Below are 11,362 nucleotides of genomic sequence, written 5' to 3'. Positions count from 1 at the left end.
AAAATACCATGATTTCTTTGATTGCGGGGTGGTGGGGGGAGGATTCACTCAAAGAATATTCTTATGGTCTGTCTGTCTGAACCACAAATCCTCTGCTTAGTTTAGCACCTAAATCTAGCACGGGGGAGTAGATTTTCCTCCTCAGGATTCCTGAAATCAGTGGTGGGAAGCTGGGATCTTGAGCAGAACCCTCAAGTGCAGCAGGCAGAAAATATTGCTGTCTTGACTGGGCCAGGACAGAATCCAGAGGTTTCAAACTTCTTGCAAATTGCAAGGGCTGATGTTAGGTACATAGAAAGCTGTCTTATACTGAAACAGAACATTGATGCATCTAATTTATCTACGTCAGGGGTGTTGAACCTCAGGCCTGTTGGCCAAATCCTGCCCCGTGCCCCCCAGGGTCCCAATCTGGCTCTCCAGGGTTCTGCAGATGGCTGTACCCTTTTCACCAACCCCTCCACCAATGGACTCTTTTTGTGGTTTCCTGGCTTTTGCACAGTATTTCTCCCTTTCTAAAAGGTTGCACTGCCTCTCCTAAAGCTTTGTTACTGCCGGTAAGAGCTTTGAGCTAAAATATGCTGGCATTTTTTACCCTGCCCTGTCTTTGGCCCCACTCACCACTGGAATGTAGCCACCCAAGCGCTTCTCCAAAACTGAATTTGACCCTTAGGCAGCAAGAGGTTCAACACCCCTGATTCACACGGGCTAGCAGTGGCTGTCTAGGGTCTTAGACAACAGCCTGCCCCAGACCTACCTGGAGATGCTGAGAATGGAACCGAGGACTTTGTGCGTGCACAGCATCTTCCGTTCAACTGACCTACAGCTCGATGCTGCACACACCTTTTCCCTTCTGTGTCTAAGTGCTCCAAGGCCTGACCACACACTTGGACTAGGGGATTCCTGATTCAATCCACCTCTGCTTGTAAAAAGCATAAAAATTAACAAGATAAAAATTAAAACCATTGTTGAATACATTTCATTGGTGGTTTAAGATTCTGACTGTAAATTGAATAACTATTTGATGCCAGTATCTGACTAGTAGATATTAGGGTCAGACAGAGCCCCAATGTATAGTCAAAATATGAAACAACCAGTGTAATGTATATGATATGATCTGGACTCCAGACCACTAAAAACAAACAGGCCAACAAAAATGATAGCCTCTCCTATAAGACACAAATGAACAGCATTAAGCAAAACATGGAAGAATGTGCAGGATTAAAAGCACATATTAGTAAAAATATCTAAACAAGGTACTTTTAAAAGAAATCAATTAGAATTCCCAGCACCACTACGATTAGCATGCACAAGACACAAATCAAGAATAGTGAGATAAGCTCCAAAAGGCAATATGGAAATTTCTAAGAAAAACTCCTATAACAAATCAGTAAATTCCCCAAATGCAATCCCATCTCCAACACACAAAACAAAGATAGAGTTTGCTCCTTAAAGTCAGCGATCTAGAGCATTTCTACACAAGGCTTTTATTGCACGCTTGTGATTGGTCATTCACAGAAGTTTGCAGTCATTAACATGATGTTGGCAACCTCCAGGGCATCTCCCGTGCTTTGTCACCTTTACCCCATTTTTTGAAAATCAGAGATAACACGGCAAGGACCTTTAATCTGCTATATTGGCTGAGTATAATTGCGCAGTTCCACTATACCCCAGTGCCATCTAGTGGCTGTATAATTAAACATATAGAACTTGCAGACAAATGAAGACCCCGAATCAAAGCATGTGTCCACTCATGTAAAGGAACCCATCTTAATCCTGCAAAGAATCCGGAAGCAAAAGCCCCAGTAAAGGTGTGGGATTTTAGGCTCATGTAGAAAAGCTCCTAGTCTTTGGGGTGTTCTCCTGCTCCTTTGAAGTCTCCTAACACATTGTGCAAATGTATCATCCTTCTTTTCTGTGGCCATACGTGTGGGGCCGCTTTGCTCAGGCAAAGTGAGGGCCTCAGTTTCTAGGTCCATTCTAGGTCCTAGATTCAGAGTCAGGTGCCAGGCCGCTAACAGCTGATGGAACATTCACATGTTTTGTCTCTTTGACACCTCCTTTGCCAATCCTCATGAATAATTTTGGACTTGTATCTGGAGCATAGCTGGGTATTGATTTTATTTATTCACTAGCTGATACACCCGGTGTTGCCCGGGATGTGATTTTATCATAGGCACTATTTATTAGAAACAGATTAAGGTAGGGTTACGCTTCTCGGAAAGGCCCCATAAGAAAGTGAAAAGTTGAATCCACCAGACTTGATTTAAAAAGCACAACAATTATAATGAGCGGATTGAATAAAAAACACTACTAAAAATGGAAGAGACTGAATCTCTAAGCACTACTACAATATAATCCACACTGAATCTCATACCACTATTAAAATGTTCAACAGAGGCTTCCTTGCTTGATATTGCAGCAACAGGGGAGAGAAACTAAATGCTCTCCACAGTCAAAAAAGAAACCATAAGGGGAGGGAACAAACGGCAGCCAACCAATCCAAGGTGAAGGAAGTCAGAGTGAATGGGAGAGAGACCAATAGAATGAAAGATGGCCAATAGGATGGCTGGTAGCTGAAATCAGAAACCTGGCCTGTACCATGATTGAGAGGGTATACTAGTTAGTAAGGGAAAGTAGAAACAAAGTAATAATGTAACCCAGTGACTCCTGTTATACACTCCAGCAAGTGAAAATGTGAACTAAAAGCGGCAGCAATTGTAGGGCCGAAATGGAGACTCAGTGGCCCGTGCAGTGTGAATAGCCCAGGGCAGCTCCCCCTAATGCCCTGTCTTACAGGAGGCCCTGCAGCCAGCCACAAACACGCAAACCCAAAAATCTTCAATTCAGCTACATGTAGAACTCTGCTATTTTGCCCTTCATTTTGCAATCGCCTTCTCAATTCCCCCCAGTTCACTCTTTTATGAATAAAGCCCTAAGTCTCCACTCCACTGTGTCATCCCAGCCCCAGGCGAGCACACACCGCACCCCATTTCACATTAGTGTTAATCACACACTACTAACAGATACATCTGGCATTGAAAGGGGTAAAGGTATTTAACACGACCTTGCTTGCTCGCTGGATATTGCAGAAAGTCCCCAAAGCTTTTCCAAAGTGGTCCCCAAAGCTTTGGGGACCACCTAAGTCCCCAAAGCTTTTCCAATCTAGGGTTCCTGCCCCTTTTCCATTCTGGGTTGTAAAATCACCACCCTCGCAAAGGTTTCCCTATCTGATCTCACATCATACAGTGGCTTCATTTTATCTGAGGCAATCCTTAGGTTTTCTCTTGCAAGATGATGCACCCTCTCTAGCTTAAGAGTGTAATTCTTTCACATAGTCCAGGGTGGGTAACCTCAGACCTGGGGGTGAAATCCACCACCCCCAATCCCAATCTGGCCCTCTGGGGTTCCCCTGCCCCATTTTCCCCAGCAACTGATCAATTGGTGGATTCCTTGCTTTGGAGCCGTCGCCCCCCCCTCCCCCCGAGGTTGAACTGCCTCTCCTAAGGCTTAGAAACTGGCACTAAGATCTTTAAGCTACAACAGGTTGGTATTTTTGTACGTTTGGCCCCACCTCTTTTGCCTTTGGGGTTGCTCCCTTGCCCTCTACCCCACCCATCACTGGAATACACCCACTGAGAGCTTCTCCAAAATTGAATTCAGCTCACAGGCTGAAAAAGGTTTCCCCACCCCTTATTCCACTCACCATCTGGAATGCTATAAAGGAGATTGGTGCAGGGCTCAATTCATGGCCAAAGATGAGCAGGTCTGACTGGGGTATACTTAGTACTTTCCTTAAAATCAGTCCTATATGCCATTGGAGGGTGGGGGGAGGGGGTGGGATATGCCCATCCCAGTCCCTTTGATGCAGCTGCACAAACATTGCCAACTGGACGCCTAGGGTGCAGGTGAACCTTTCCACCATGCCATCAGTCTGGTGGTGGGCAGGATTATTTTGTTTGTTTGTTTGTTTGTTTGAAATAATTTCTATACCATTTTTCATTAAAAAAACACCCAAAGTGGTTTACAAGATAAAATCATGATAAAATTCAATAAAATAATTCATTACAAGAGCAATATAATCTCATTAAAATAACCAGGGGTAGAAGACAATGCTGGCGATCAGGGAGACACCTTGGCAAACAAGTGTGCCTTCAGTTGTCAGCAGAAGTACTCCACATTAGGAGCCTGGCTGATCTCAATGGGGAGATCATTCCACAGGGTAGACACCAACACTGAGAAGGTCCTTCTATACACCATAGTCAACAAGCCTCAGCAGGCCAGGTATGGTAAGCAAAGCCTTCCCCTCAGAATGCAGGGACTGGGGCAGCCTATATGGGAGGAGAGGGTCTCTCAGATAATCTGGTCCTGAGCTGTTTAGGGCCTTATAAACCAGGGATAATGCCTTGAACATGGCTGGGTAGTTAATTGGCAGCCAGTGCAGAGCTCTCAGTACAGGAGTATTTTGTGTGCAGTAAGACGCTCTACTGAGAAATCTAGCTGCTGCATTCTGCACTAGCTGTAGCTTCTGAACCAATCTCGAGGGCAGCCCCACGCAAGGCACATTACAGTAGTCCAGTTTTGAGGTTAACAATGTATATGGATCACTGTGGCCAGGGTACCTCTGTCCAAGAATGGCTGTAGCTGTTGTACCAGCCTAAGCTGGTAACAAGTGGTCTTTGCCACCAAAGCCACTTGGGCCTCAAGTGACAGAGATGAATCCAAGATCACACCTAGACTATGCACCTGTCTCTGTAGGTGTCAAGGGCTCCTTGGAGGCCTCTTTCAGTCTAATCCAGTTGTTGTTTTTCAGTCGTTAAGTCGTGTCCGAATCTTCCTGACCCCATGGACCATAGCACGCCAGGCCTTCCTGTCCTGCGCTCTCTCCCGGAGTGTGCTCAAGTTCATATTCATTGCATCGGTGATGCTATCTAGCCATCTCATCCTCTGCCATCCCCTTCTCCTTTTGCCTTCAATCTTTCCCAGCATCAGGGTCTTTTCCAGTGAGTTTTCTCTTCGCATTAAGGTGGCCAAAATATTTGAGCTTCAGCTTCAATATCTGTCCTTCCAAGGAGCACTCAGGGTTGATTTCCTTTAGGATGGACTGATTTGACCTCCTTGCAGTCCAGGGCACTCGTAAGAGTCTTCTCCAGCACCACAGTTCGAAAGCATCAATTCTTCGGCGCTCAGCCTTCCTTATAGTCCAGCTCTCACAGCCATACATTACTACTGGGAAAACCATAGCTTTGATTAGACAGACCTTTGTCGGCAAGGTGATGTCTCTGCTTCTTACTATGCTGTCTAGGTTTGCCATAGCTTTCCTCCCAAGGAGCAAGCGTCTTTTAATTTCATGGCTACAGTCACCATCTGCGGTGATCTTGGAGCCCAAGAAAGTAAAATCTGTCATTGCTTCCATTTCTTCCCCTTCTATATGCCAGGAAGTGATGGGGCCAGATGCCATGATCTTCGTTTTTTTAACGTTGCATTTCAAACCAGCTTTTGCACTCTCCAATTTCACCCTCAACAAGAGGCTCTAGCCAAGTCCAGACACAGACAAAGGGATTCTTTTCAAAGCTTTATTCCTCTTTTACAACTTAACAACTCTACTGTTAGCAACTAGATATGAGCAGCAGAGTACCTATGCCCTAAGTTGGAACAGTTGGTCCCCGTTTGAAGGAGAATCACTGGCAGACCCTGAACTTATGGGCTAGGGAGAGTCCCTCCCCTTTTCCCTTGGATCCTCTGGGCGCAACCGTTGTTTGCGCGCCAACCAGGCACTACGCCTCCTTTCCGTGCCCTCCATCTGGTGCCGCTCCCTGCGTCAGCGTCGCACATCCAGCAAGTCTTCTTCCCGCACTCTCTCACTCCCGGGACTGCTATCTATGCCAGGAATGCCGGTGGGAGGAATCTCTGCCAGCTGTTGGCCCTGGGAAGGATGAGCGCGCCCCTCTCCCAGGAGCGGCTGCTCTTCCTCAGAATCAGAACTACTCTGGGCTTCTATGGACTCAGTGTCCACCCTGACAGTAGGGGGAGTTCAACCCTATCCAGGACAGGTAAATCAACTGACTCCTGGATCTGGGAAGCGCACACACACTGAGCTGCAATCTTACCAGGAATCAGTTTCAATTGGTTGGCCCTCATCCAACCCACCACTGCATGCAAACACCAGTCCAGGTCATGCATGGCCACACCTGATTCAGATGTAACAGCGAAATCAAGCTGGGTGTCATCTGCCTATTAATGGCACCTTGTCCCAAATCCCCTAATGACTGCCCCCAACATATAGATGTTACAAAGCTCTGATGACAGGACTGTGCCCTGTGGCACCCGACAACACAATTGCCAGGGGGCCAAGACACAATCATCCAATGCCAGTCTCTGGAACCAACCCTGCAGGGGAATGGAACCACTACAATATAGTGCCCCCTACTCCAAACTCTTGGAGATGGTCCAGGAAGATACCATGGTTGATGATATCAAAAGACACTGTGACAAGGTCACACTCCCCCTGTCCCTCTCCTGATAAAGGTCATCCATCAGGGCAACCAAGGCCGATTCCATCCCAAAACCAGGGCTGAACTCAGACTCAAATGACTCCACATACTGTATGTATATCTCCCCAACAGCCTCTGCAGCTGTGCTGCCCACCACCGTCTCGAGCACCTTGGCCAAAAAGACAGTTAACAGCACAATCCTACACAGGTCTCTTCAGAAATGTTCCATTGAGATCAATGGGGCTTACTCCCAGGTAAGTGGGTATAGGTCTGCAGCCTTAGTATGAGAATTCAGGAAGATGCACATAAGACAATTTTGTCTTCTCTTTTTCTTTCCCATGTTGCTCCACTCTGCTTCATTCTGTCCTGGCCCAGCCTTGCCCTCACAAAAAAAAAACAAAAACCCAATGTAACAAGCAAACAAAAGCAAAATGCCTGGGCTGAAAAACACTTAAAAAAACCCACATACTTTTTTATCCATCCTGCTGTATTGTATTTCTGTCTGTCTGTCTGTCTGTCTGCCTTTATTGATTACATTTCTATACCGCCCAAGAGCCGGGGTCTTCACTAACTCCTCTGCCTTGTTTGGCCCAATTCTACCACCACATAAGCACAGACAGAACTCCAATCCTACCTAGACTGTGTCTTTGCAGATGTGACCTTAGTCAGAGAAACTGAAAGCCCAGAACTTTCAGGAAGCAGAAACTGTTAGGCTGGACAGAGCCATTTTCATGAGATGGAAAACTAAAATGAATGCCCATATTTGACTGGTAGGTAACTTCATTCAGTGGAGGCTGGTTGCAACAATTTCGGTGGGACTGTGAATCCATCCTGGGTTTTAGCCAGAAGCAGAACTCCAAAGAAGCTATCCAAGGTGCTAAATCTAATTTGGGGTAGGGTTCAGCACCTTGGACAGCTCCTATAGAGTTCTGGCTGCCTCTGACTATAACCCAGAATGGATTTAAAGCCCCACCAAAATCGGAGCCACCAGCCTCCACTGACTTCATTTTTATGAGACTGTGAAGATATACCCAACTGAATGCAGAGTTCCAGAGAATAGCAAGGAGAGACAAGAAGGCCTTCTTAAATGAACAATGCAAAGAAATCGAGGAAAACAACAGAATGGGAAAGACTAGAGATCTCTTCAAGATAATTGGAGATCTCAAGGGAACGTTTTGTGCAAAGACGGGCATGATAAAGGACAAAGAAGGCAGGGACCTAACAGAAGCAGATGAGATTAAGAAGAGGTAGCAAGAATACACAGAAGAACTATACAGGAAAGATCTTAATGTCCCGGATAGCCATGACAGTGCGGTCACTGAACTTGAGCCGGACATTCTAGAGAGTTAAGACAAGTGGGGCTTAGGAAGCATTAGTAACAACAAAGCTAGCGGAGATGACAGTATTCCAGCCGAGCTATTTAAAATCCTAAAAGATGATGCTGTTAAAGTGCTGCATTCAATATGCCAACAAATCTGGAACACTCAACAGTGGCCACAAGACTGGAAAAGGTCAGTTTACATTCCAATTCCAAAGAAGGGCAACGCCAAAGAGTGTTCAAACTACCGCACAGTTGCGCTCATTTCACATGCCAGCAAGGTGATGCTCAAAATCCTACAAGCTAGGCTTCAGCAGTATGTGAGCCGAGAACTACCGGAAGTACAAGCTGGGTTTCGAAGAGGCAGAGGAACTAGAGATCAAATCGCCAACATTCGCTGCATCATGGAGAAAGCAAGAGAATTCCAGAAAAACGTCTATTTCTGCTTCATTGACTACGCTAAAGCCTTTGATTGTGTGGATCACAACAAACTGTGGCAAATTCTTAAAGTGATGGGAGTACCAGACCACCTTACCTGTCTCCTGAGAAACCTGTACGAGGGTCAAGAAGCAACAGTAAGAACCAGACATGGAACAACCGATTGGTTCAAAATTGGGAAAGAAGTACGACAAGGCTGCATATTGTCACCCTGCTTATTTAACTTATATGCAGAGTACATCATGAGAAATGCCGGGTTGGATGAATCAGAGGTCGGAATTAAGATTGCTGGGAGAATTATCAACAACCTCCGATACGCAGACGATACCACCCTAATGGCAGAACGCGAAGAGGATCTCAAGAGCCTCTTGTTGAGGGTGAAAGAGGAGAGTGCAAAAGCTGGTGTAAAACTCAACATTAAAAAAACGAAGATCATGGCATCTGGCCCCATCACTTCCTGGCATATAGAAGGGGAAGAAATGGAAGCAGTGACAGATTTTACTTTCTTGGGCTCCAAGATCACTGCAGACGGTGACTGTAGCCATGACATTAAAAGACGCTTGCTCCTTGGGAGGAAAGCTATGGCCAACCTAGACAGCATAGTAAGAAGCAGAGACATCACCTTGCCGACAAAGGTCCGTCTAATCAAAGCTATGGTTTTCCCAGTAGTAATGTATGGCTGTGAGAGCTGGACTATAAGGAAGGCTGAGCGCCGAAGAATTGATGCTTTCGAACTGTGGTGCTGGAGAAGACTCTTACGAGTGCCCTGGACTGCAAGGAGGTCAAATCAGTCCATCCTAAAGGAAATCAACCCTGAGTGCTCCTTGGAAGGACAGATCCTGAAGCTGAAGCTCCAATATTTTGGCCACCTAATGCGAAGAGAAAACTCCCTGGAAAAGACCCTGATGCTGGGAAAGACTGAAGGCAAAAGGAGAAGGGGACGGCAGAGGATGAGATGGCTAGATAGCATCACGGATGCAATGAATATGAACTTGAGCACGCTCCGGGAGAGAGCGCAGGACAGGAAGGCCTGGCGTGCTATGGTCCATGGGGTCACGAAGAGTCGGACACGACTGAACGACTGAACAACAACAACAAAGATAGGTTTAGCATGTTTGCAATGAGATTAATTGTAACTATGTTATTTTTTAAGTTAGTGAAATTTAGTTTTTTATGTATGATTTTTTTTAAAAAAAATTAAAAATCCTAGTTTTTTCATTAATTCTTTAAAAATCATTGATTTTTATCCACCCTAGCTGCAAGTATTCTGTCCACATCATCCAGCCTCATCAACTGAAGTTGATCTCACAACACTAGGTAAGTTGGTGCACAACCTGTCTCAACACTGGCGTTCAGATTACTATGAAGACAAGTTATTTAGTCAAAGTTCCTAGCAAATTTGTCACAGCAGGCGTGTGAGGGAGGATATCACCATACTGTTTGTTGGGGCAGATGACACTAAGCCTTGTACCTCTCGAAAAAACTCTGCTAGATGACTTCTTGAGGATGCAATGGAGCCAGCAGTGTGAGCCCCCTTCGCGGACTTCCATGCCGTGCAGTAAGCGCCATTATATCCTCTCAGCCGCGTTCAGTATTTCACCACGAGTTCTAGGCCAAAAGTGCTCTAGAACACTTTGTCCAGCCTCTGTCATCACTTGAAGCTCTGCAAAAAACTATGGAGCCACTCAGGCTCTACAATGCCGAAGAGGGTACTCAAAAGCGATCGTGTTCATGGCCAGCCTTACCTCACCATTCCATAGTGAGACAAGGTCCTCAACAGGATCGTCAGTTCTAGCTACAAGAAACTCCCCCACAGCATTCAGGTAGTCTGTGTTTTGTGAATTCCAAGAATTTCACACAGTTTTGGAACACCCTTGACTCAAAGTTTCTCCCTTGATTCCCCTGGGACCCCAAATTGTGAGATGATTGGCCACTAGGCTGTTGCCATCATCACAGATTCCTGGTTCTTTGTGGCATAGGTCTCTGCTCACCAGGTGAAATAATCTGTGGCAATCAGGATGTAGTGGTTGCCAACCTTTGTCTCTGGTAGGGGGCAAGGGCATTAGATGGATCTAAGTAATCAGGGTCATCCAAAACTGCCTGGACATCAAATGACACCACTCATGCCAAGACCTCGCTTGAAATGGTAGATGGACTGGTGAGTTAATTTTCCACCCACACACTATGTTGACATCTGAGTCCTCCCTTTGTAAATCACTCAGTTGTTTCAGAGGCCACCCCCACAATCTCTAACAAAGGAATAGTTGTGCTTCTGCAAACTGTTCCTGCCCCCTGTCCGTCACCTGAGCAGTCAACTCCTTGCTTTCCCACTGTGAGCAACAGTTACAATTCTTCTGGAAACAAGGCCACCTGAACAATGCTTCTCCATTAGAATGCTTCATCTGTGACCAGTCTGTGATGGTGAACCTGACAGCCATTAGACTTTTCCCTGGTCTGTCCCGAATCCACAAGGGCCTTAAAAGCTGTAACCTGCTCTAACTCCTGCAGGACTGGGGACATATCCACCAGTCCCCAGTGCTTTGCTGTGTGGTGGTTCGCAGAGAGTTCTGCCATGATGATGGTCTCGGCTCTGTGGAGCAGGACCACCCTTTCCCCACACACCAGGTGCCTACAAAGCATCTGTTCATTTTAGCTAGTTCTTTGAGAGGCACTTCAAATGACTGCACGTGTACAATCACCCTTTGAGTATCAATGATGCAATCATTGACCTGGTTTGCACAATCAGGATGGCCCACCGTGGCTTATTTCAGTGATGGTGAGCAATGCTGGGCAGTTTTTGAATATTCAAGCTACAGACACAGCTTGTCGTATCATCTGAATCCAGACTGGGGTGTGTGTGTGTGTGTGCGAGTGTTAAACAACCCTTGCATAACCCTAGAAGAGGTCATGGGTTATGCAAGGGTTCTTTAACGTCACACAACCCCTGCCACCCAGGTTTGGATGACATAACAAGCTGCAGCAGTGACATGAATATTCAAAATGGTTCAGCGTGCCACAGCTCACCGTGGCTTATTTGATCATGTAAACTGGCCCATTAGCAAGCATGAGATCCAGGACTTTAAAATATATATATATGTATGTATATATGTATGTA

The sequence above is a fragment of the Heloderma suspectum genome, chromosome 3 (assembly GCF_057233095.1).
Source record: "Heloderma suspectum isolate Gila_16-S chromosome 3, 16-S_ref, whole genome shotgun sequence".
Lineage (NCBI taxonomy): Eukaryota > Metazoa > Chordata > Lepidosauria > Squamata > Helodermatidae > Heloderma > Heloderma suspectum.
The sequence above is the reverse complement of the archived record's forward strand: the minus strand, read 5'-3'. Positions refer to the sequence as shown.